The following is a 26,683-nucleotide window of genomic DNA, read 5'->3' as shown; positions in this document are numbered from 1 at the left end:
ACCAGGACGTCCTCGCTGGCCCATCGGCAGCCGCAAGCCCCGGTCGGGGTTGACACGGTGGGAGAGACGGCCGCTGCTGCCGCCGCCGCTCTGCCCTTGACAAGTCGCCTCGGGGTCGCAGGACCCCTCACTCGCGGGGACAGCCGTGTCCTGGAGACACTGTCCAGTCCCGGCTGCGCCGATGGCTCCTCCAGGCCTTGCCCACTCCCTGTCCTCCGGCGGGGGCCGCCCCTGAACCTGCAGGATGTTCTCCGGACTGGGGAGGGCAGCTTGCTCCGCGGGGGGGGGGGGGGGGCCCCCCTGTTATGCTGGCGGGGGCGGGCGCCAAGAGGCCGCGGAGAGGGGGGGGGTGGGGGAATCCCGAAACCCTGGGCGCCTGGCCCGCTGCGATCTGGCCCGGAGGTGCCAACTGTCACGCCGCCGCCAGGGCCGTGGGGGTGGGGCCGTGATTTGGGGCCGGCCCCCGCGAGTCTCCAGACCCCGGCCCGGGCCACCCGCCGAGGCGCCTCGCCCCCCGGCTCTCCCTCCCCGCCACCCTCCGCTCGCCCCAATCCCGCACTAGGCAACCTTCCAGCCCGCACGCAGCACCTCCGAGAGGCGCCCGCAGACGCCCCCGCCTTCCTCGCCGCCCAGACCCGGTTCCAGAGCCCCGGGGGCGGACCGCCCCTCCAAGCCCCGCGCCCACCCCCGGGAGCGGGGGCGCGAGGGGAGTGCCCGCCAGGTACGCGCGCGGCTCCGCGCGGGCTGAGCTCACGCCCCCTCGCCCCGGGGCCGCCCGCACGCCGCTCCTCGCGGCCGATATGCCCCCCAGGGCTCGACGCTCTCCACTCCCACCCCCCGGCCCCACGGCTCACTTGCACCGGAGTCGCGGCCGCCGCCGGAATTCCGCTCGCCGAGCCCCCCGCCGCGCACTGAAATCCGGGGCAGGGCAGCGTCGGGGCTCCGCAGCGGGATCGCGCTCTCCCGCCGGCTCGCAGTGCGCGGAGGGACGGCTGCCTCTCCTGGCCCGCCCTGTCCGCTCCGTCCTGCCCGCGGCCGCCGCCGCCGCCCGGCCGCTGCCTCGCTGGTGCGAACGCTTCCGACTTGCCACCGCGAGCCTCCGGGCTGCCGAGCATGCCCAGTCCGCTGCCCGCGCCGGCCCGGCTCTCCGCGCGCCGCGAGTCCGCTCCTCCGGGTGTTCGCGGCGGCCGGCAGGGGAGGGCGGGCCGGGCGGGCCAGGCGGGCGGGGTCGGCGGGGCCCGACTGGACCCGGGCCACAGGCTGCGCCCCGAGGGGCAGCGTGGCTTGGCCCCTTACTTTACTTTCCAGGAATACGGAGCTCGGGAGAAGGGCCCAGCTGCGAATCTGGGGGGTCGCTCCCTGAGGCCGGAACCAAGCCGAGGTTTACGGTCGGGCGGCCTGCCGCTGGGGGCGGAGCCGGAGCTGCTCGGAACCGGGAACGCGAACTCGGCCTCCTGGAGGGGGGTCTCGGGGGAACGAGTTTGCGACCCTGAGCGCTGCGACACTGGGGTGAACTCCTAGCTGATCCTAAGAAAGGGCGGCTGCGACTCTCTCTGTGCAGACTCCCACCCCCGAACAATCAGGCCTCCTGCTGGGTGCCCCGCCGAGCCGGAGCCCGGCGGGGAGTGCAGAGACCCAGGCCGCCCCGCCCCGCCCCGCCCGGGCCCCACCTCCCGCCGCCGCTCCGAGTGGCCGGGAAAACCCGGAGACCGGCCGTCCTGGAACGGGAGCACCGCGCATGCCCAGTAGCCCGACCTGGTGCAGGTCGCCCCCAAGAAGGTTTCCCCCGCTCCGAGCGCCCGACCCCCGCGCCCGGGTTAGGGGGAGCAGCGGGGAGAGGTGGCCTTCGGCGCACCGCCCCCCCGCCCCTGTCCCCGGCCGGGCCGCGCGGCATCCCCGTGGCGGACAGGCGCCCGGGGCTGCGCCTGCCGCGGGGTCGCGCACTGGGCCAGCGCGGGAGGGGGCGCGCGGCGGCAGCGCCCGGGCACGTGACTGTCCGCGGCGCTCGGGGCAGCCATCTTCCGCCCGGCCGGCGGGCCCGGGGCGAGAGCCGAGCGCAGTCCTCCCCGCCACGCCCTCCGCGGTCAGGGCTCGGCACCTGCCTCCGCCCCGCAGCGTGGCGCGGAGCCGCTGCACGGCCGCGAAACGCGGCGGGCAGGACCGCGGGGGCGCACTGCCTCTGCCTTCCCGAGAGGCGGAAGTTGGGGCAGGGGTCCGCGCCCGCGCGGCGGCAACCCTGCTTCCCCGGCGGCCCCGCGGAGCTCCCCCGTGGCCTGCGGAGGGGCGGGCGGCGCTGGCGGCAGCGTCTACGGTGAGGCCCCGGCTCTTCCCCGCGGCTGCTCGACGGCCCGGATGGCGAGCCTCATAGCGAGCGGGCGCGCGGGGCTCCTGGGGGCCGCGGGCAACCGTCACCTCGTCACCCCCGGAGACTCTGTTAGCAGTGCGAGATTCCGGGCCTGCCGAACCAAGTCTGCAGCTGGGGCCCTCCGGGTGCTTCTGGCGGGCCTTTCACTGCTTTTGTTTGACCCGGCCGGAGGCGCCCCGCTTTACAACAGGCAGGAGAATTGCACCCTGGAAGCCGGCGGGCGGTCGGGGATGCGCACCGAGGCCGCGTGCCCCGGTGCGCCCCTCCGCCGCTGTCCGGCTCTTCCCTGGGAGGCTACAAAAGTGCAGTTGTCACGCGCGGCTTCAAAGTAATAGCCGAAAGTCCGTTAAACTCAGCCTTTGAGTGTCTGCTGAGGGCAACTCTGAGTCATAGTAGCCCTACTGGGTATTTTCGTCAGTTTGCACCTAAGGTGGAAAAGAGGCCTTGCTTTCTTGTGATGTCAATTTTTTCAGACTAAACGAATGCTGGAAAACTGGCTGGTTGCTCAGAAGTGCTATTTATGCAGTGTCCCTTAAGCTTGGGACTTCCAGAAAACAAAACAAAAAAACCCCAAAACGGTTCAAGTAAGCATCTGGTGTAGACGGTGTCAAAGAGTCTTTAAAATGTACCCCCACCCCCCAAAAAAACGTAAAGGTAAACTTAAGTTTTGCAAAATATTAACAGTGCTTGATTGTAAGTGGTTTTTCTAGAGTGCTCCTTGTAATTTTTTCCTTAATGTTCTGTATGTTTGAAATTTTTCATAATAAAAATCTTCCTAAATTATTTCCATGAGTAATTTTAAGACTATGTAAGATATGGAAAAAAGCAAGATATGAAACTATTTCCACTTTATTCCGTTTTCATGAAATAATTCAGAGACAAAGTTATAATTTAAAAATCTAAGAAGAAATTGCAAATGCAATACAAGTAAATTCTGGGTGAAGCGACTAGAAGAGACGAGTTGGCACTCCCTGAAATTAAATTTAATTAGTGGTCCTTAAGTGACTACTGTTTGTGACCAAAAAAGAAAAAAGATTTCGTAAAATAGTTCTTTTCTTTAGTCCACCAACCCTAAAGAATTTTATCAGTGCGTTTTGTTTTTTTTTTAAAGATTTTTTATTTATTCATTTGAGACAGAGAGATACAGAGAGAGAGAGAGCATGAGCAGGGGGAGAGGCAGAGGGAGAGGGAGAAGCAGACTCCCCGCTGAGCAGGGAGCCCGATGTGGGGCTCGATCCCAGGACCCTGGGATCATGACCTGAGCCAAAGGCAGACGCTTAACCATCTGAGCCACCCAGGCGCCCCTATCAGTGCGTTTTTATCAGAATTTTAATAAGCAACACATTGTAAAATTTTAGGATTCTCAAGAACATAAAATGTCATAAATTACATTGTTGTCAAGACAACTATGAAATAAAAATGAATCGCTTCCAAGTCACAATCTGTCATTAAAATATGTTTAAAATAATACTAAGAGCAAATACTGGGGAAAACAGTTCATTTGCCAGAACAACTATTTTGAGGTGGGTGGTTTAGTTCCAGATGAATGATTCTTCTACCTTTGGAAGGTAAACTAGTTGATTAAGAATGTGGGGGTTCCGGGCGCCTGGGTGGCTCAGTCGGTTAAGCGTCTGCCTTCAGCTCAGGTCATGATCCCGGAGTCCCAGGATCGAGTCCTGAGTCTGGTTCCCTGCTCAGCGGGGAGTCTGCTTCTCCCTCTGACCCTCTCCCCTCTTATGCTCTCTCTCGTGCTCTCTCTCAAATAAATAAAATCTTTACCAAAAAAAAAAAAAAAGAATGTGATGGTTCTGTACAGCTGAACCCTTACCGAGCAGCCATGACTCACCAAACTGTAGTCAAAGTCTGCAAAGCGCTCCAGAAGCAAGGAGGCTTCTGTGTGTCCATGGCAATTTGTCCCAGGGGGAAGACTCTGGAGCCACAAAGCCTGAGGAGCAGCAACAAGACCTCAGGGGCCCCCTCAGTCCTTGAAACTCATCTGGCCAGCCCACTATTTAGTTTCCAAACCAAGGCTGACCAGAAAAGCCAGCTGCAGACGACAAAGCTGGTTCCAAGGTTTTAACCCTGGGGCTTGGATCTGGGAAGCCTCAACCCTCTGTGCTCATTCCTTTGCCCACGGCTAGGATTCCGGGACTCAGTAAAGGCTTAGGTCCTGCTATTGGTCAACAAAAAACTGGAAATTTATTTGAAGACCCCGGGGTAAATCAGGGGTGCATCTGAGGCTCAGGCAGAGATGGAACCAGGGGTTAGGGTATTAACAGGAACTTGGGAAGTTGGCCTCTGTCTTCTGAGCACTTGTTTACTCTGTCCCCTTACCCTGTGGCTTTTTTGCCTTCTGTCCACCTATCAGGAAATGACTGCTTGAGAGCCACTAAGTTTCTCTTCCAGAGAGTAGCAAGAATGACCCCACCTCTATTCACTAACCCTTTTATCTCATGGAATCCTCTTTCTCCAGATTCCTACTGTCCACTTGAACCAGTCCTATTACTATTTCAATGCTCCTCTTCAATTCCACCTTTTTCATAAAAACCTCTCTGCCTTCCGGGACACTGCAGCCTCCTATACACACATTTTGGCACGCATATACGTTATATTATGACTTTTACAATTCTCTGTATGTTTCATACTGGTAAGTCTTGAGTCTCCAACTTACATATGAAATGACATAACGAGGATATATATATTTCATCTTCCATGGTATCTAGCACAGGATTTGGCACCAGGGAGCCCACAGTAAATATTTATTGAACTGTAATTTATACTTTTCCCCTTTTTACTTTTCTGTTGCTGCATTTTTGTTTAAAAGGGGTAAACTACTAGAAATGGAAATGTCCTTGCTGTGTCGTCCTTCTCTGATTAGCAACCACTCTTCACAATCTGCTGTGTACATTTAAAAAGGATTTTGAGGGGCGCCTGGGTGGTACAGTCGGTGAAGCGTCCCACTCTTGATTTTGGCTCAGGTCATAATCTCAGGGTTCTGAGATGGAGCCCCAAGTCAGGCTCTGTGCTCAGCGGGGAGTCTGCTTGAGATTCTCCCTCTCCCTCTGCCTCTGCCCCTCCCTCCACCTCTCTCTCTCTCTCTCTCAAAATAAATAAATCTTTTTTAAAAAAGGATTTTGAAATCAGACATTTCCGACTGGACGCTCATCCGGGTCTTATGAGCCAATGCCGTCCGCAGAATGATGCGGCACCAGCTGACAGGCCCAGCACCATCGTCAAGAGCTGCACTGTAGTCCTAGCTCTTCACATAGTCAGTGTGTGACTCGGGCTTAATTATCACCTCTTCAAGTGGGGAGAATATGATCCACCTCCTCTTTGCTTCCCATGAGTACCATGGGAATTAATTAGGTCTTTAATAAGAATGTATATCTATTAAATGCTTTATAGTTATTTAGAGGTAAACATAATGAAAACACGAGGTATCGTCAAGATACCGTGAATGTTCATTGTTGTTGGATTTGGCAATCAGCTTCCTTCTGAAATCAAGGATTATAGTAACAGCTATCATACACAAAATAATGAATACCTGTTTGGTCAGCATCTCCTCCAAGCAAGTCCTGGATGGCCAGAGCTATGTGGAGGGTCAAGACAAAATTAAGTCTTCCAGACTGAACAAGGGGAGAGGGACAGAGTTCGATCACCTGAATTTCACAGGTCCTGTCTCAACTCTTCAAAGGTATCAAATCTAGGCCATGCTAGGGAGAACGCAAGTGAGGACTGACACTTTTTCTGGAACCTCTACAGCGCTTCCCTTGTTTTGAGATCTCAAAGGAGCATATCAAAATCCTTCTACCCATACCTTTAAGGACAGCGTGTAGGAGGCCTTCTCTCTGCCAAACTGACACCCAGGAGAAGTAAAACGCTATGGCGCTCCAGGACACTGCTGGTACTCTGACAGAGTGGCTGAATCCTGCACGGTCAGATCTAGACCAGAGTTTCTCAACCTCAGCTCTGTGGATGTTTTGGGCCAGAAAATTCTTTATCACAGGGGGTTGTCTGGTGCAGTGGGCTGTTCAGCTGCATCCCTGGCTTCAAACAACTAGATACCAGTGGCACCAGCCTTCACGGTCGCGACAGCCAAAACATGTCTCCAGACACTGCCAAATGCCCATGGGGGACAGGGGAGAATCACCCTGTGTCGCAAACCACTGATTTAGACAATAACCCAACTAGAGTAACCAAACCACAAGAGCCTGGGACCTTGAGTTAACAGCATCCTTCTGTGAAGTCACTCAGCAATTCTGTATACTGTATTTATATCTTAGGTACCCACAGTGCATCGGTTCAGCCCACAATTGTTGAGCTCTCGATGGACGAGGCTCAAGATCAGGTACTTCTGTGTGTCCGTGAACAGAGACGGATGGGTATGTCCCATTTCTCCACAGCAAGCGCCTGTGGCATTCCCGTCCTCATATTTGCCCCACCATCAGGATTGTCAAGGTTTACCTAGGACATTTTTATTTTAAAAAATTATTCATTATTCATCTCAAATTCAAATTTAACTGAGTGGCCTGGGTTTTGGTTTGCTTGTTTCTGGTTTTTTGCTAACTCTGCCACTGGTACCCTAATACATCTGAAAACGTATCCCTGTCTCTTGAGGTCTGGCTCCATAAACTTTATAACTTAACCTCATCAAAACTAATGAAGAGGAGTTATCACAAGACTTTGAGAAGACAAGAAAAGGGATGTTGATAGAAGGAAGGGCACAACTAAATTTGACTGTGGTAAATTTCCTTCGAAAGACGTTTATTTTCCTACTGAACATCGTGATAAGCTCCTTCTCATCCGTTCGAAGCCTGAAGGAATTCATTGCCTGCTTTATTTCCAAATCCTTGTGATGGTGACAAGCTGTGTGGCATTCCTGCAGCCAGTGGTGCTCCAGTGGTTGTGTTGGGTAAGTCAGTGTGCGGGGAGTCATGCAACACACTGAGACACAAACCCCTTGTCACCTGACAGGCAGGAAAGAAGAGACCAGAGCAGCTTTACTTCTGCGCAATCACCAATCACCTGGGAACGGAAAAATGCACATCCTTGACCCTCACCCAGACCTACTGAATCAGAAATTCTACAGGTGGGTCCCAGCAATCAGGGTTTTAACAAGCCTTCCAGCTGATTCTGATGCATGTCCAGGCTGGGGAACTGCTGCTTCAGAGCCCTCGTTCTCGACTGCGGCCGCAGAGCAGAAACACCTAGAGGATTTTTAAAAATATTAACGTCTGGGTCCCCCCCAACCCCGCAGAGATTCTGATTGAAGTGGTCTGGGGTGCAGCTCAGACATTTTTAAGCGCCCCAGTGTGCACTATTGCTCTACAGAATGAATTCTCAAATGCCAACGGGAAGAGAACTCCTCATAGCGAATCTAAGGCTTTCACTCCTGGCCCAGGTCATCCCCACACAGACAGAATGGACGAGCCTTGTATGTTTTCATCTGAAGAACACCCAAAAGGCCAAGCAATCCAGGGAGGTGGTCTCATCCTCACATCTCTGAATCCACTCTTTAAAGGTTTGCTAGGGTCAATATAGAAATAGAAGTATGAGGGGACGCCTGGGTGGCTCAGTTGTTGAGCGTCTGCCTTCGGCTCAGGTCATGATCCCAGGGTCCTGGGATCGAGCCCCGCATCGGGCTCCCTGCTCCGCGGTAAGCCTGCTTCTCCCTCTCACACTCCCCCTCTCTCTCTCTGTCAAATAAATAAACAAGATCTTTAAAAAAAAAAAAAAAAGAAAGAAATAGAAATATGAGATAGAAAGAGAGAAAAATGATTACCTGACCCCTAGACCCTGTCCAAATATTCACTAACCCCAGGGGTCACATTTTCTCGTGTCTACTCTCGGAATGATATGAACTCTTCCTAGGGTTTGAGGAATGATTTAAGAAGACCATATAGGTAAAGAAGGCAGGAAATAAATAATTGATCATCATTTCTGGACCTGAGGGAGCTTCGTGGGAGGGGGACATTAAAAAGACAAAACTCAGTAAGTGCACAAATTTCAATGTGTCTTTGTATAATTACTAATTATTTTCTCTTTTATATTCCCTCACTTGTTGATGTGTCTCTTGAGTTGTGGCCCATAATTTATCCTGTTTCCTTTTTTTTTAAGATTTTATTTATTTATTTGAGAGAGAGAGAGCACCAGCAGGGGCAGAGGCAGAGGGAGAAGCAGGCTCCCCACTGAGCAGGGAGCCCGATGCAGGGCTCGATCCCAGGACCCTGAGATCATGACCTGAGCTGAAGGCAGATGCTTAACTGACTAAGCCACCCAGGTGCCCCAATTTATCCTGTTTCCAATGCAGGTCGTTTGGTGACCCACCTGTGTTTTTGGCTCAGCTACCTCAATGACACTTTTCACATCCAACTAGAAAGAGATTTTGTTTGGATAGAGGGAGGAGACAAGGGAAGGAAAAGGATGCTATATCATCTTTCAAGCACGCAGCTGCCAGGGAAAAAGCAACACCAGAGAGAGGAGGGCCACTGAGACATCTGGACAGATGTGAAGATAAGCGGCCTAATGAAGATTCCCAAGCCTAAAGCATGGGTCCAAACAGTGTCACTGTCAGATATAAAGGGGCTTGCTTCCTTCCGCCTACATGGAAAGGGGATTCAAAGGCCAATACACTCCCAACCCTCACCCTAAAGCTTGACAGTTCTGGGAAACACTTGAAAAACATTCTAAAAATAAGGAAAAAAGGTAAGTTTTCCACCAATTAGGTAGAACGGGTAGTGGTGGTGGTAGTCATCATCATGATGGTGGTGGTGGTCATGGTCATGGTGGTGGTAATGGTGTGGTCCTGATGGTAGTGGTGGTGGTCATGGTGGTGGTGGTGGTGGTCGTTGTGATGCTCGTGGTCATGATGGTGGTCGTGGTGGTTGGTGGTTTGTGGTGGTGGTGGCCGTGGTGGTGTAGACATGGAAATTGAATGGAGTTACTGAGAATAAAGTTACATTTCCCCCACACTGGTGTTTGTGCAATTGTCTCGAAGTAATTGTTTAAAATGTTAATTATCGTGCCCACACTGTAAAAGTTCATACAGATACTGAGAGGCAATAGGACAAAATCAGTACAAGCCTTAACAATACCTTGGAATTTGCTGAAGCGAATGTCTGTTGGTATCACTGTACTCACGTATCAACATTAAGTGAACCACTGTGGCTTCCTGAGCAGCACACAAGACCTTCTGTAAATGGGATGAGGAGGTCAAAGGCTGGGAGCCTCCTTTCCCCAGCCTCTCTCCCTCCGTAAAATTTGTTTTCATTTCTTTGCCAATGTCTTTAATTTTTTTTTTTTAAGCTGCATTAAAATGTTTTCTGTTATTTCTGCCTGAGGAAGATTATGTGTCATTCCAGCCTCCTTACCAGCTTCTGTTTCACTTTCATTACATTTGCTGATTGAGTGTGAAGAACGAGGCCCTGTCATCATTTCCAGATCTTATACTCTGGGGATGGATCTCTCTTGGAGCAATGCTGTGATCCCTACTGTGATTTTGTAATGAAGCTGGGAGAATGGAGAGGACACCAGGGAAGGCACCTTATCCCCTCCTTCTCTCCTTTCATGGGTTCAGGGAGACAGCAAAACAGGGGAGGAAGATCCTTCTGTTTCCCCTGTATTCATTCATTCATTCATTCACTTCACCTCACATACATTCAGGGAGCACCTTCCAGGGAGCAGACACTGATTTAGGAGCTGGAACCACAGTGGAAAGTAAAAACAGGTTTCCTGGAGCCTATGGTCTGACAGTGACCAGTAATCAACGAGAATGCTAATTACTGTCTAGTTACCCCCAGAGATTAGATCCTGATCTAATTGAGCTGGAGTGATGCTCAGGCATTAGTGTTTTTTATAAGCTCCATACGTAATTCTCACAGGCTGCCAGGGCTGGGAATCACGGGTGCCAGACCAGACAAGTTCTCATCAAGCACCACCAAGCATTTTGATGTTATCTTACAACAGTGGTGACGTTACTGGAGAGAGGTGATATGGTAAGATTCGGGTTTCTAAATCATTAGTATTAAACTCTTTAATTTTGAAATAATTGTAGATTCACATGAATGCGTAAAAAATCATACAGAGAGATCCCACGTACCCTTGGCCCAGTTTCTCCCAGTGACAACATCTTGCAAAACTAGAATGCAGCGTCACAAGCAGGACATTGACATGGATACAGTCAGGACACAGAATATGGCTAACATCATCAGGATCCTTCCGGCTGCTCTTTTATCCCCATGACCATGCCCTCCGTATTCCCCCAACCCCTTAACTCCTGCTGACCACGTTCTCAATACTCTCTGTTTCTAGAATCTTGCCACTTCAACAATGTTATTTAAATGGAAAAATAGAGCATTTAACCCTTTGGGATTGCATTTTTTTCCTCTCAGCCTAGTTGTCTGGAGATTCATACAGGTCGTTGCATGTATCAGTAATCTGCTCCCTTTCGTGCTGAGTATTCCATGGTACGGATGTGCCACAGTCTGTTCACCATTCATACACTGAAGGACGTCTGAGTCGTTTCCAGTGTTAGGAGATTATGAGTAGAGCCCCTATCAACATTTGTGTGTAGGTTTCTGTGGGATAAATGCCCAGTGGTGTAATTGCTGAGGGGTGTGGTAGTAACCTGTAGAAATTATCATATGTCAAGAAGCTAAAGGAGGTGTGTGGTAATACCATGTTGCAGTTTTCATTTGTATTTCTCTAATGGCTAATGATGCTGAACATTTTTGTCTGCTTATTTCCCATTTGTATAATCTCTTTGGTGAAGTGTTTTTGCCTACTTTCTAACAAGATTGTTAGATTTTAATGTTGAGTTTTGGGGTTTTTTTTATATCCTGAATATCAGGCTTCTTTCTTGGGTATGTGGTTTGCAAACATGTTTTCCCTGCTTGCTAACTTGTTTTTTCACCCTTTTTTTTTTTTTTTTTTTAGATTTTTATTTATTTATTTATTTATTTAACACACAGGGAGAGAGAGAGAGAGAGAGAGAGAGCATAAGCAGGGGGAGCGGCAGGCAGAGGGAGAAGCAGGCTTCCCGCTGAGCAAGGAGCCTGATGTAAGGCTTGGTCCTAGACCCCGAGATCATGACCCGAGCCAAAGGCAGATGCTTAACTGACTGAGCCACCCAGGCCCCCTGTTTTTTTCATCCTTTTAACAGTCTTTTGCAGAGCGAAGGTTTTTGTGAAGTCCAATTTATCAATTTTTTCTTTTAAATCATACTTTTGGGGCCAAGTCTAAGAACTGTTTGCCTAGTCTTAGGTCACTAAGATTTTCTCCTATGTGTTTTACATTTAAATCCATGAATCGTTTGTGTGATTTTTTGTATCAAGTATGAGTCTTGGGTCAGGTTGCCTATGGATTGCTCAATGCCATTTGTTAAAAAGCTATCTTTTTTTTTTAAGATTTTATTTATTTATTTGACAGAGAGAGAGACAGCGAGAGAGGGAACACAAGCAGGGGGAGTGGGAGAGGGAGAAGCAGGCTTCCCGCTGAGCAGGGAGCCCGATGCAGGGCTCGATCCCAGGACCCTGGGATCATGACCTGAGCCGAAGGCAGATGCTTAACGACTGAGCCACCCAGGCACCCCTAAAAAGGCTATCTTTTCTCCATTGAATTTCTTTTGCACCTGTGTCAAAACATCAATTATGTGTATCCGTGTGAGCCAAACTCTCGGTTTTCTGTTCTGTTCCATTAATCTACATTCCTATTCCTCTGTCAATATCATATAGTCTTGACTATAATAGCTATATAATAAGTCTTGAAACCAGGTAGACTAGTTCCTTTCCCTTTACTCTTCCTTTTCAGGTTGTTTAGCTATTCTATTTCCTTTGCTCCTCCATATAAATTTTAGAATAATGTTGTCCATATCTATAAAAAAAACTTACTGGGATTTTGATAGGAATTGCATTAAAACTGTTATTAATTTGGGAAAATTGACATCTTTACTATATTGGGTCTTTCAATCTGTGAATTCTCCCCATTTATTTAGATCTTCTTTGATATCTTTCATCAGCATTACTTAATTTTCTGCTTACAAGTGCTGTAGATGTTTTATACATAGATTTTTACATCTAAGTATTCTCCTTTTTTAAAAGATTACAAAGAAGATTACATGTTTAATTTCAGTGGTCATATGTTCATTGCTTATACATAGAAATACAACTGATATTTGTATGTCCATCTGGTATGCTGCTTTTTTTTTTTTTTTTTTTTTTTTTTTTTTTTTGAGCTCACTTATTAGCTGTAGGAGTTTTTTTCTAGATTCCTTGGGATTTTCTATGTAGACAGTCAGGTAATATACAAACAGGGATCACTTTATTTCTTCCTTTCTCATCTGTATGCTTTTCTTTTTCTTGTCTTATTGCACTGGCTAGAATTTCGAGTAATATGCTGAATAAGAATGGTGAGAGTGGACACCCTTACCCTGATCTCACCATTAAATGCAAAGTTAACTGTAGGATTTTGGTAGTTGCTCTTTATCAAATTGAGGAAATTCCTTTCTATTCCTAATTTTTGGATAGCTTTTTTTTTAATCATGACATGGGTGTTGAATTTTGTCAAAATTTTTCTGCATCCATTGATTGATATGATTATTTGTTTTTTTTCTCTTTAGCCTATTAATATGGCAAATTACATAGCCTAATTTTTGAACACTGAACCAGCCTTGTATCACTGGAATAAACTCCACTTGGGTCATGGTATAGAATTATCATATATGTTGCTGAATTCTATTTGCCCCTTTTTCTGTTTTTTTTTGGCTGAAGAGAGTAGGGGCTTTATTTCCTTGGGGCTTTATTTGCCTGAGCTCATTGGCATTTCTTCATCTCCAGGTCCAGAATATATGGGGCAAAAAGATAAGCAGAGGTAACCCAGTACCTTGTTGTGCCTTGGGTCCTGATGTCCCTCGGGTCTACCTTCTTCTTCCACCTTTCAGAGGTTAATGTTTATTTTATATGTAGTGTCCGGGGGTTTGGGTTGTACTTAGTGGCAGGAATAGGAAAAAGTAAGTGTACTCCGTCTTCGCCCAAGGCAAGAAGTCTCTCTGAGCCTTGATATCACCCAACCTGGAGGTGGCCATTTCTCACCATTTCATGACCTTGCTTTGCTGTTTATCATCCCTCATTCAAAAACATCCAATGACCCTCTACACATTGGACATAATCCAAGACACAATCCTTGTCATCAAATTAGACTTCATCTTATCCACCTTTGACCCCCAATATCTAGATCTGTTGCACATTGTCCAAGCTCCTACAAAATGTCTAATGAAAGAAAGAATACTGAACAACTAGATAATATAATGTAGAACAATGTATGTAGAAGTTTTGTGATCTTGGAAAACATCATTGGCCTTAAATATTTGCTATTCCTTCATCAAAACAGTACATTTTATGAACAAGGTTCATTGCTCCAAACTGTTGCCAATACCAAAAAAGATCCTTATCCTTAGCCATGAGTGAGCCTTTGAGCAATCAACGTTTTTTAAAGCATGGTTTGCCAATCATCTGTATGAGAAGCATCTGGAAACAGATTTAGGAATAAGAACATTTAGTCTAAAATCCTTAAATAAGGAATAACTGTTTTAACCAAGGGCAGGCTATGAGCCACAAATCAAAAGGGTGTTAACAGAAAGAGAAGTCGTGATGCAGATGGGGGGACGATGAAGACTATTGAGGGCCCCTACGCCACCGCAGAAAGAATATTCAGGACCAAAGGCACAGAAGAGCAGGCAAGGTACGGCCTCACTTGAGAAAAAATAGAACCTTTTCCAGTAGGGGAGACACGAAGGAGGAACTCCTTAGTAATGACAAGGGGTCGATTTTGACAAGGACAATACCACTTTTCCTTAGATGAGCAGCCTAAAGTAACTCACAGTAAATATGCCCTACAGCCATCGAAAAAAGTTGCGGTCTTGGCGACCGGGTGACAGACTGTGGATGTTTAGGTTAAGAAAACTGTTGAATTACAATACATTTCCTACCTGAAATGGAATCACTAGGCATAAGAGGAAATTGCCCGCATTGCCGCCACACCTATGAAGTGACCTTTCAAATCCACACCCTTGGCCGCTGCTTTCCACCCTGTGGGAGCTCGTAAAAATCCTGAGCTCCAGGCTGCGTCCCAGACCCATTAAATCAAAACCTTTGCGGGAGGAATTTAGACATCAGCTTCAAAATACTTCGGGCCGAGGTCCGCAAGCAGGCTTCCATGGGTGGCTCTACTGTGAGTGGCGCAGATGGTTGGCTCGTTGGTCCTATGGAAACTCATCAATCAGAACATGGCATTACACTTCCACTGAGCCTCACTGCTTCCGTCTGTCCATCCTCAGTCTTCATCTAGGGTTTGTGAGAAGATACCGGTTGCCTGGAATGACACTGCTCCTTCTGGTCCCCGTCATCTGAGGTCGTATCCCATATGTAAGGAGTCTGGGCTACAAACTCAGGATTCTGTTGACCTAAACGAGACCTCCGGTAGGGCATTTCAAAACTATACTTCCTGCATACTTGTGCAATTGAAGGACAGAACTGTGTATCTTATGAAACAAACGGTAATGAACAGAAGAAGTCTCGTTTTAAACAAACAGATATTGGCGCCTGGGTGGCTCAGTTGGTTAAGCGACTGCCTTCGGCTCAGGTCATGATCCTGAAGTCCCGGGATCGAGTCCCACATCGGGCTCCCTGCTCAGCGGGGGGTCTGCTTCTCCCTCTGATCCTCTTCCCTCTCATACTCTCTGTTTCTCATTCTCTCTCTCTCAGATAAATAAAATCTTTAAAAAAATAAAAAAATAAAAATAAATAAACAAACAGATAATGCTACATCCATGACCCTAATCAATGAAGTTGCTAACACTTCACTAGTTTTTAGGAGCAACTAGCTGTGAATAGCACTAAAGCTCTGGTGGAGTTTCCATTTTTGAAAAGAAAATTTCTTTGGAAGTGAATCTGGTTTTGTTTTGGTTTTGTTTTTTTTTAAATACTACAAAGCAATTTTCCACAACCTTGGCTGCTTGGAACAGGCATTGTTCAGAGTTGCCTTTGTTCTTTTCCAAGCAGCCAACACATTTTATAATATCCCTGAAAATCATTTGAAACTCAATTTATTCCAATTCACTGGCAGACCATAAATATAGCTTTGTCTGTGTACAACAGTGAAAACAAAAGAGCATCCCATTTAGTGAAAATATCCAATAACTTGGATTCCAAATTTAAAGAAAGGAAAACAGATAGCAACATACCCAATTTTAATGTGAATCTTTAACACGGATGGCCCTAGCAAAACTGGGAAGTAAATCTACACTGCTTTGTGCTTTCCCAGTCTTTTGGAAGCCATTCAGGTGCCCTGAGCCTCTCTTTCTGCTCCTCCTCTCGCTCCTGAGCTGGCTTCCTCCCTTCTCAAATCTTCCCTTTAGACAGGGATCAATTAGATACTGTTCATTTGTGCCTTAAAAGGAATGTTAATTTTTTGATGCACGCCCTTCCAAGGATATTTACATTTTAAGGCTTATCTTTATTATTCTTAAACTAATAGTAATGGCGGTGGTGGTTGTCATTGAGAAGGAAAAATCATACCCTGAAGGAAGTGAGTTAGAGGAAAGATGAATCAGTGGATGTGTTTGTACTCCCAGAGTCACCTGGAAAAAAAAAATACCCATTACATATACTTATATCTTAAAGAGAAATAAACTATAAGAAATTATTATACAAATGCCCTGTTGTGCCAAAAGGAAGAGAAATGAATTTGTAGAATATTAAAACAAAACCAAACCAAAGACAGACCAGTCTACATATTTTTAAAAAGAGAAAGGAAGATGCTACTCAGGCTACGGCCAGGAACGAAGGGCTCAGAAGCGAGGGCTCTGGGAGCCCAGGGAGGGGGCAGCTCTCACAGGCTGATTGGGGGGGGCGGGGAGGGAGATTCCATGGAGCCCCCAGGACACAGATGAGACGCTGATGGGAGGGCAAGTTCATTTGACAGTTCAGGCCATCTGCACATTTGATTTCACACAGACTGGACATCTAGATGATTGACTTCTTAAACTCAGGACAAAATGGATTTCAGGTTTGTGTTGTTTTTGCTTTCAGAAAATGCCATCTTGGAGAGAATCCATGAACTGTTCCCTAGGAGGCAGAGGCCTTTGGATGGGCGGAGATATTGAGGGAGTTGATTTTGAGTAGCTTCCAGGCTATTTAGGGAAGACTTTTAACCTAATCATTTTTTTTTTAAGATTTTTATTTATTTATTTGAGAGAGAGAGAGAGAGCAGGAGTGGGGGACAGGGAGAGGGAGAAGCAGACTACCCGCTGAACAGGGAGCCCAACATGAGGCTCGATCCCAGGACCCTGGGATCATGACCTGGCTGAAGACAGATGCTTAACCGACTGAGCCACCCAGGCGCCCCTAGCCTGATCATTTAATAAATTTCAACGCTTGTCACCTTCTCGCTAACTTTGTACAGGAATTATGTCCTCACAGCGCCCCCTAGCTTCACTCCCTCCTCCAGACCTGGCTTCCTCCCAGACTGCTGACCCCAGGATGGGGTGCAGACCTGCGCTCTCCTCTTCTCCCTTCACTGACCCCTGCTTCTCACAATCTGGCCGCTGCAATCATCCCGATAGCATTGCTCTCTGAGGGTCATCTCCCCAGAAGCGCTGGCCAGAACCAAAGGATGAAAAGACATTGTCAAGACTCATAATGAAGGGGAAGAAAGGAGGAGAAGACACAAGATGCAACTCTGGTGGGTGGTGGAGGCTCAAAACACACGTGGGAGGAGCGCCGTGGGGGAGGGGGCGGGGTTGACTGAAGGGCTGTCCCATGAAGCAGCCAGTGAGGAAGCAAATCTGAAGAAGCCCTCCTTGCTGTCCCTCCCACCCAAGCTCAGAGCCCGCACAGCTGTTCCCGCTCCTAGCCTCTTCCAGGGCTGAGGACATGCACGCAGAGCACTGTCCCCGGAGCTATTGTCATTGTCCGCAATGACGATCCTGGTCTACTCTTTGGGCTTTCTCTTTTTTGTTTTTTAAGATTTTATTTATTTATTTGACACAGGGTGGGGAAGAGCACACACAAGCATGGGGAGCAGCAGAGGCAGAGGGAGAAGCAGACTCTCCACTGATCAGGGAGCCCAACGCGGGACTCGATCCCAGGACCCTGAGATCATGACCTGAGCCGAAGGCAGATGCTTAACCAATTGAGCCACCCAGGAGCCCTTCCACCTGCCAAAATCTGACCCACCCTTCAGGCCCTGCTCTCCTCCTCACCGGCTGCGCGAAGAACTGAATGGAGCCCCAGACAATCACCATCACAGTCGCATCGCGGAGATTCTCAGGGTGGCCCCAGGTCTGCCCGCGGGCCGCCCTTTGAACAGCTTGGCACTGCACAATTGTAATCAACACCCGAGAAGTTCCCGTAACTTAGCTTATCAAGTGTTAAAAGGAAAACGTGTCCAAAGTTCCCATATCCAGGTCATAAATTTCTTTTGCACCTACATGTAGCAGTTACCAAAAGGTGCCCAAGACTTTCCTCCTGAGCTACGAGGTCAGTGTCCTGCCTGCCCTCCTGCCTCTGGACCTACGTTTTCAACTCTCTCTTCTCTCCTCTCTCTCTCATTTATTGATTTTAGTACCTTTCCTGCTGCTGGTTTATGTAAAATAATCCTGCAGGGAATCAAGTAGATGCTTCCAATTAGAGTCATTACAAGTTCCCTTAAGAGTCGATTAGGAAGGTGGAATCCCAAGCCGCTGATTGCCTCAGTAATCCCAGCAGCATTTTCGGGGTGCTTGCCAACACCAGGCCAGGTTTTAAATGCCACACTTACTACCCTATCACCAAGGGATCCTTGGAAGTTTGCAAAACGGTGGGTGCAACTAAGCATAAAGTTGGGCTTTACTGAATGCCTTCAAATGGCAATCAGGAGGAAGCCAGAAGTGGCGAAAGCCTCGCAGAAGGCAGTCTTAAGGGGACTGGTTATTTAGCCCGTGATCTCTGTAGTCAGATGGGGCTGGGTTTCAACTCCTGTGACACCATTCACCAGCTGTAAGACTTTGGGCAAAGTACTTCTCCAAGCCTCAGTTCTCTCATCAGTAAAATGGGGGTAATGAGCGGGCTTTGGGGAGAATTAAATGAAGTTAGCATAATACGTGGCATTTCATCTTGAAATAAGTGGCAGCCATTATCATTACCACGGAAACTGACATGCTAGGGAATCGCAAACTGTCTCCCATCTCCAAACCCATGACCTTGCAGTTGCTAGGCTATCTGTGAGCTCTTCTGGCTACGAGGAAGATGGAAAGTAGGGAAAGGAAGATGGGAGAAGACAAGGTTTTCCTCCTCCCAGTGGGCTCCAGTGGAAGCCAAACTCTTCACACAAGGATCCTAGAGATAATATTCTGAAAATATTTTTCTTTCTCTTAAGTTATAAATCTAGTTCCCTGTAGCCATTGAGGTCGTAGAGCCAGAGGAAATCCTTATAAGCAAGCCCTTCTTTCTGGCTCGGTGGGCTGTGCAGAAAATCACAGAAGGCAGAAGGACAAGCCAGTGGCCTGTGGTCTCCCGGTCACAACCCGGAAGAGGGGAGAAGGAGAGAGGCAAAGGGGGACATGTGCCCCAGTCCTTCTCAGAACTCTGAGAGGAGGCTGCCATGCAGGGGGGCCCACAGCACCCCGGGACTACCACAGCACAGGGAAGAGGGGTAGGGGGGCACAGTTCAGAGGGAGGACCTGTGCACCCCCTCCCAAGCCCACGCTGGCTGGAGGGGACTGGAAGGGCTCCAGAAGCTCCCACGGTCTGCTGTGGAGGTAACAGAATTGGCGGCCTCAGGGCCTGCTCTGGTAGGGCTTCCGTGGCCTGACAGCAAGGCTGAAGGGCAGATATGCCAGGAGCTGGAGAGAGGACCTGGCTAGACTTGGTGGGGTCTGCAGTCCCAGCAAGTATAAGGCAGGGTGAGTCTGAGTGAGCCAAGGAACAACAGTGCACTTGGGGAGCAGCGTTGCCGGGTCCAGGCACGTGGCTGGAGCAGCCCCCTGAGGCAGAGGCACAGGACAGGGCCGGGCCTGCACTGAGATCAAGACCCCTCTCTTGTCACTGTGGGGTCCGCATGCCCAGATAGCATGCTGGCAGAGGAGTGCAGACGGAGAAGCAGGAAATGGACTGGGAAGAAACAGGAAAGATGGCTCCTCTACCCTGGGTGGAAACTCATTAATTCTGCCCAAAGAGAAGTCTGGCCTTTGCCCTGAAAGGTACTCTCTAACCCTTGGAAGGTCCTGCCTGATAAGAACGTCTATGTTTATCTGGGAGTCTTAGCATTGTCTCTTCCAACAATGTGATTCATGTGGGGGCTTTGGGCCACCCCAGTGGCTCAACCTCTAGAGGGGCTGGAAGCTAAGGTCATGCAGGGCGTCAACCATATCTATGGGACAGAGCCCAATAAAAACTCCAGACACCGTGGCTCAGGTAAGCTCCCCTGCCTGGCAATACTCTGTGTATTGTTGCACATGGTTGCTGGGAGGCCTGAGCGCTGTCAGATCCTCCACGGGAAGAAGGTGGCTGGAGACTTGGTGCTCGGAACACTCCGGGGCTCTGCCCCAGCTGTGGCCTTCCCATATTAATCTGTAACCATTGGCTGTAATAAACCATAATTGTGAGTAAAAGAGTCTTCAGTGAGTTCCGTGAATCTTGTAGTGAATTACTGAAACTGGGGGTGGTCTTGGGAACTCCCCATCTCTGCATACCCCAAAGAGACAGAGTTACCTGGCGTGACCAATGTGGAAAATTAGATCCGTTAGGGAAGATGAAGAAGCCTCATTGTCTTATCAACTTCGAGGGACAGTCTGTGAATATGTGTACATACTGCCCAAGCAAGTAAGGACTCCTCACCACACCAAATAAGGCATGGATGAAGGAACCAGGGTGGTGAGTTTTCCGTCAGAGTAAAGAAGAGGACGTGAGCACTGCCTTCCAACACTGAAAAGCCGTCATGTGAGAAAGGAGCTAGAATTAGTTTGTGTGGCTAGAGTGTTATATAAAGCCCCAGTGTGGAAGTTATGGAGGGCCAGATTTCAGTTTATTCTCAGCACAAACTTAGTGACAACCAGCAGCCTCTAAAAACAGAAGGGGCTGGCTCAAAGACAGTCTCACTCCCCATCCGGAGACATCTACAAGGACAGTCTGGAGGACCCCTTTGGACTGAGTGTGTGTAAGAGATGACAGTTGACTCCAATGTCCTTTAGGTTGCCTTCTAAGCTGAGAGGTTATGATTGGGATGTAGGAGAATGTGACGAGATGTTGAGCCCATATATGGGAATATTGTTCTTTCAACTTTTCTGTAGATTTGAAATTTTTTGAAAGTTGGAAAACAAAAAAAAAAAAGGAAAAAAATTTTGGAAACTATTTGGTGGCTGAAAATCTTCCATCATTCTAGAAAGAAACACAAGGGTTTGGTTTTTGTTTTGTTTTCTTAACACGTTAAGATGAGACTAGAGGCTAATGGGTATTGTCTGATGAGTACATGTGATAGTGTTTGCATTTTGCCATTTCTGGTACATCTATATATTTAGCCCTTTCGTCGTTGGTAATTGCTATGGATTGAACTGTGTCTCCCCAAAACTCGTATGTTGAGGCCCTAACGCTCAAGGTGACTATATTTGGAGATAGGGCATTTAGGAGATAAAAAGGTTAAATGAGTTTGTAAGGGTGGAGTGCTAATTGGATAGGACTGGTAGCTTATAAGAAGAGGACGAGAGAGGGGAACAATTATTTTGAGACAGAGAGAGAGAGAGCTAGAGGAGGGGCAGAGAGAGAGAGAGGGAGAGAGAATCCTCAAGCAGACTCCACACTCAGCATGGACTCAGAGGGGACTGGAAGGGCTGCACAGGATTCAATCTCATGACCCTGAGATCATGATCTGAGCCCAAATCAAGAGTCAGATGCTTAACCAACTGAGCCACCTGGGCCCCCAGAGAGAAAGATTTCTGTCTCCCTCTTCCATGTGAGGACACAGCGAGAAGGCAGCTAGTTATAAGCCAGGAAGGGGGCTCGCACCAGGACCCGAAATCTTGGCCGGGCCAAAATTCTACGGTTAGAGCCACCCAGTCTATGGTAATTTGTCATGGCAGCCCTAGTAGACAAAGACACCTTTTAGTGATTTACTGACTTATTTCCTGCTATTATATGGCATATATATAATAAGGTATATAAAATACATATACTTTATTATGTAATACCAAACACATATGTATAGTACAGAGAGGCAGACAAAGCATCCACCCTAGGATTTCTGGAGACAGTGTTCAGAGCGCTGCCTTGTAAGGGCCAGAGCAGGTGACAGTGACAATTACTATGTGGCAGTTACTATGGGGCTGCCTCCAAAGCCCCTGTCCCCGGAGGAAACAGCAAGAGAAAATCAAGGTCCTTGTAGATGACAAGCCACTCTATGAAGTCAGAATGACCCAGGTAGGTTTCACCCATTGATGAAACCAAGACTGGGATTTGCTATAAACACTAGATTCTGTATACATATTAACATCTGAGGACTCAGAGTTGGAATTTTACTATGGCAAAAATTCTATCCGTGCAGAATTGTAAGCGGGATAGACTGCATCCAGGGAAACGAACTGATTTTTCTGCTCTCCACCAGAGCAGCACCATCTGCTGGACTCAATCAAAATGCAAATTTTCCAGCCCTGAAGGAGCTGAGGAGAGACACAGGACTCCTCCCCTCTAGCTGCCCCCTTCTCTGGACCCTAACATCCCTTTTCTTGTTTCCTGACATCGGCTGACACTTCCTTCCTGTGCTCATAAATATAGATGCCCTATTTATATTTTGTGTTTCCGACGGGTTTCCTGGAGATTTGTTACCCCATATGTAATGGATGTTATGGGGAATGAATGCAAGGAATCTAGCAGGGAATTTTTAATAAGAAAGTTAGTCTGTAATTTTGCAGAGTAGTGCCTTGGAAAGAGGAACTAATTCAAATGTATAGTGCTCCGTAAGCACCTTTCCCCAAAAGTAGCAGGTGGTGTGTGTGTGTAAATGCTGTCTAACTTGACTAATTTCCTATCTCTACATCTAACCACTGACCAGAACTTGAGAGTCTAAATCTTCTTCCTCCGCCTACCTCACCCTATCCCCTTCTATCTCTCCAGACTCTGAGATTAATCCCGACCCTAGCCAGAGGACCTTTAAGGAGCTCCACACTCAATACTGAATCTATTGCTATTTCCACCCCACCTTTGGCCCAGTTCTAGCTGATGGCCTTCTGCCTATGGCCTGAGCCCACTCCCCAGAGCTCAGTCTCCAGTTCCCATACTGACCTTGACCTTGTTGCCCTGCTGCCTGCATGTCTTTCGGATTATCTGCCCAGATCCTCCGTGTTCCAGGGCTCTTGTGGGGGAGAAAGATCTAAAGGAAAAGACACGTCGGGCTGGCTGCGAGATGGTTGACAAGCGCAGTCGGGGAGGATGGAGAACAGCACAAGGCGGTGCCGAGGTCCCTAGGGAGCCAGCTCTGAGACCGAGGTCAGTGTGTGGGAGGCGAGGGCGCCGAGCCAGCTGAAGCGGCAGAGAGAAGTCCCAGTGCAATTCAGTCTCAAATGAAGCCGCAGCTGATCCTGTGGGGGGTTTGGAAACGGGACGAGCCTTCATTGGTGACCGGACTGGGGGTGGGAGGGCCAAACCATCATGCCCCCACCCATCAACCACTGGATGCGGGCCTCCAGGGGGTGTGACCTTGGGTGAGGGGCTCTCGTCCGCTGAGGTGTCTTTCAGGTGCCCTCCTAGCAGCTAGGAGAGTAAGTCCTACAGAGACTCAGTCTTTCCTAAAGGAGAGACCTGGGCAGAGCATCATCTCACACCCAGTCTGGAAGTCGCTCCGAACCCCTACCCCAAGCACAAGGAGGACTAACCCATTCTATGACAAGAAGCCCCAGAAGAAGCTGGAGAGAGAGTGCTGAGCAACAGAGGGGGTACTGGAGGAGGATGAAGTGAAGGAAAGCAGCAGGAAGAACCGGAGCATGGGGCATGAAGGAAAAGCCAAGGCCCAGAGAGCGGGCTGTGAGTGGCAGGGACGCAGAGCCCCCTGCAGTTGGAAAGCAACTGTCCCAACAGACGACCGCCCGGAACATGGCTGCGATAAAAAGACTCAGAATGACGGGGGAGAATACCAGACCATAAAATATTGAACAGAAACCCATCCTCCTCGCCACACTGGGCTAGGGGTTTTCCCCAGTTTACTTAAAAAGAGAGAGAGAAAAATAATTCATGACTGTCCTTATTCCCCAAATGACTTCCTGTGGCAGGGGTGCGTGGTTGGCTCAGTCGGTGAAGCATTCCCCTTTGGCTCAGGTCGTGTTCTCGGGGTCCCCAGACCGAGCCCCTTGTAGGGCTCCCTGCTCAGCAGGGAATCTCCTTCTCCCTCTGCCCCTCCCCCCATTAGTGTTCTCTCTCCTTCTCTCTCTCTCTCTCTCAAATAAATAAATAAAATATTAAAAAAAATATTCCTGAGGCAGATCCTTAGTGAGCAGGAAGAGAAAATTTATACCAGAATCTCCTACTTGTTTTAGATAATTCCAGGTAGATTGGACATAATTCTCTCCCTTTACTATAGACAAAGATAGGGGAGTATTGATAAATCCTTTAGTCATGTTATGGACTAAATGTTTCCTCCCCTCTCAAATTTCTATGTTAGAATCCTAACCCACAATGTGTGGGTATGAGGAGGTTGGCCTTTGGGAGATGACTAGGTCATGAGGGAGGAGCTCTCAAGAATGGGATTCGTGCCCTTCTAAATAAGGTACTCTAGAGAGCTCTCTTACCAGCTTCTGCCATGGGGAATGCAGAGAACAGAGAGTTGTCTATGAGCCAGGAAGCGGGTCCCCACCAGACCCCTGAATCTGCTGGTGCCCAGAAGTTAGACTTCTAGCCTCCAGAACTATGAGTAAATAAATGTTTGCCGTTTAAACCACCCAGTCCGTGGTATTTCTGTTACAGCAGCCTGGGGAGATTAAGACAGTCATCTTGTAAAGTGCTGAATTAAAGTCCCCTTCCAGGATTTTACATAGCTCTGGTCTGGATTGCTTACTAATTATCTCCAATGTCTAGAGACCATCTACCTGGTGAGCTGCCTTGTTGCAGATGAGAACCTTGAATGGACTCATTCCTCCCAGAGGAGGCTAAGCCATCCACAAGCAAAAAAGGAAGGGTCCAGGAACAAAGTTGCCAGAAAGAATCACTTAAAAATTAATAAGGAAATCAGAAAGCCCAGCCTTGGCCATCACACATGGCTATAAGCAAGCTTAGCCTACATACAAGAGTGAGAAAACAACCCAATGTTTGGCCTTTGAGGGCTTAGCCTACAAAAAAGCAGAAGTTAAAAAAATAAGAAATAATTCAATTCTTAAAGAAATATTATGTGCCAGGTACGATGTGCTAGAGAGATCAGGGGATAAAATCAGACCACGATCTCTGTTCTCATGCAGTTTGCCTTCTCATGAGGAAAAAAGCCATTGGCAAATTAAAAAGAGGGATACGAAGTGTGTTGACATGGGGCTCAATCCCAGGACCCCCGAGATCATGACCTGAGCCAAAGGCAGACGCCCAACAGATTGAGCCACCCAGGCGCCCTCCAGGTAATTTTTGTACAACAATTTAAAAAGCACTGGTATGGGGTGCCTGGGTGGCTCAGTTGGTTAAGCGGCTGCCTTCGGCTCAGGTCATGATCCCAGGGTCCTGGGATCAAGTCCTGCATCGGGCTCCCTACTGAGCGGGAAGCCTACTTCTCCCTCTCCCTCTGCCTGCCTCTCTGCCTACTTGTGCTCTCTATCTCTCTGTCAAATAAATAAAATATTTAAAAGAAATAAAAAATAAAAAGCACTGGTATGGAAACTTGAAAACAAAGCAGGACGTTGGCTATCGGGGAGAGAAAAAGGGAACGCTGGGGTTTGAAGCAGGGAAGCATCAATGAGAGTGTGACAAAAGCAGATGTATTGTCAACCAGGAGATGGAGAGGAAAGACCCCTTAAAAATTCAGGAAAAGGAAACTCCATAAATGATGGTGCCTATTAGGCCGATTTCTCCTGAGTACCAGAAACATGGGGCTTAGAAAGCTTGACTTGTTTCTGGAGCCTTCTCTAGGAAGTAGGGGTGAATGTGTGTGTGGATATTTTTTATTGTGGTAAAATAAATGACATAAAACTTACCATTTTTAAGTCTACAGTTCAGGGACATTACATACACTCACAATAGTGTGTAACTATCACCTCTATCTGTTTCAAGAGCTTTTTCATCATCCCAAACAGAATTTCTATACACATTAAACACTAAGTGCCCCAACCCCCTTCACTCAGAGCCCCTGGTAACCACCAGGCCACTTTCTGTGTCTAGGAACTTGCCTATTCCAGGTACACACCTTAGGTATTACCTACATGCACTTAGACCTCATTTAAGTGGAATCACAGAGTGTACTTGTCTTTTTGTGCCTGGCTTATTTTACTTCACACAGGAAGTAGAGTCTTAAAGAGACCTTCCCTCATTTTACCAATGAGGATATTAAGGTCCAGGGAGAGAAAGGATTTAACAAACGTGCAGCCTTGAGTAAGAGGCCAACCTGGGCCCTAACACCAGATACCAACAAGTCACAGCTCGGTGGCTTTCAAAGCTTACTGCAGCGCTAGAGAACGTGACCCTGGATACACTGACACACCCAACGAAGCTGAAGTTGCACAAAACAACTTATACTAGGTGTGACGCAATCTGACTTTTCTATTTCATTTTTTCAAAATGCCAATTTAGACCTTTTGCACTAATTTCATAAACAAGAAGTTAGAAATTGATAACTTTGGGGGCGCCTGAGTGGCTCAGTCGTTAAGCGTCTGCCTTCGGCTCAGGTCATGATCCCAGGGTCCTGGGATCGAGCCCTGCATCAGGCTCCCTGCTCAGCTGGGATCTGCTTGTCCCTCTGCCTCTGTCTCTCAAATAAATTTTAAAAAATTTTTAAAAAAAGAAATTGATACCTCAACTGAGCAAAGTGTAAAGAGTTTTGATATGAGCATGACCAGTGTCTCAGTAATGATGATAAAACCCACTGTGTGGACTGTAAGGTGTGTGGTTCAGAAATGTAGTTCCCCAGAGTCTTCATTAATGCAAATATTCACACAAAGCTCATAATAGACGTAGACTGATTGAAGATTCCAGCACACAATAATTACGATTGTTTAAAACTACAATTAAGGGGGCACCTGTGTAGCTCAGTGGGTGAAGCATCTGGCTCTTGGTTTCGGCTCAGGTCATGATCTCAGGGTCGTGATCTTGGGGTTGTGAGATCGAGCCC

General features: G+C 48.1%; 1 protein-coding gene and 1 long non-coding RNA gene across 2 annotated transcripts in view; both read right to left on the bottom strand.

Annotated features, from left to right (window-relative positions):
* The window catches only part of SGMS1 (sphingomyelin synthase 1), a 271,961-nt gene extending 270,864 nt beyond the window's left edge, over positions 1-1,097 (bottom strand). The window contains exon 1 of the mRNA XM_032430253.1: positions 855-1,097. The gene's annotated coding sequence lies outside the window, so the exon portion shown is untranslated. The remainder of the gene's footprint in view (positions 1-854) is intronic.
* Positions 1,098-15,542: 14,445 nt separating this feature from the next.
* LOC116648333 overlaps positions 15,543-26,683 on the bottom strand; it is a 79,637-nt gene continuing 68,496 nt past the window's right edge. Inside the window, exon 5 of the long non-coding RNA XR_004302508.1 lies at positions 15,543-15,998. This is a non-coding gene — a long non-coding RNA (uncharacterized LOC116648333). The remainder of the gene's footprint in view (positions 15,999-26,683) is intronic.

This window comes from Phoca vitulina, unplaced genomic scaffold (assembly GCF_004348235.1).
Source record: "Phoca vitulina isolate PV1807 unplaced genomic scaffold, GSC_HSeal_1.0 scaffold43, whole genome shotgun sequence".
Classification (NCBI taxonomy): domain Eukaryota; kingdom Metazoa; phylum Chordata; class Mammalia; order Carnivora; family Phocidae; genus Phoca; species Phoca vitulina.
The sequence above is the reverse complement of the archived record's forward strand: the minus strand, read 5'-3'. Positions and strand labels throughout refer to the sequence as shown.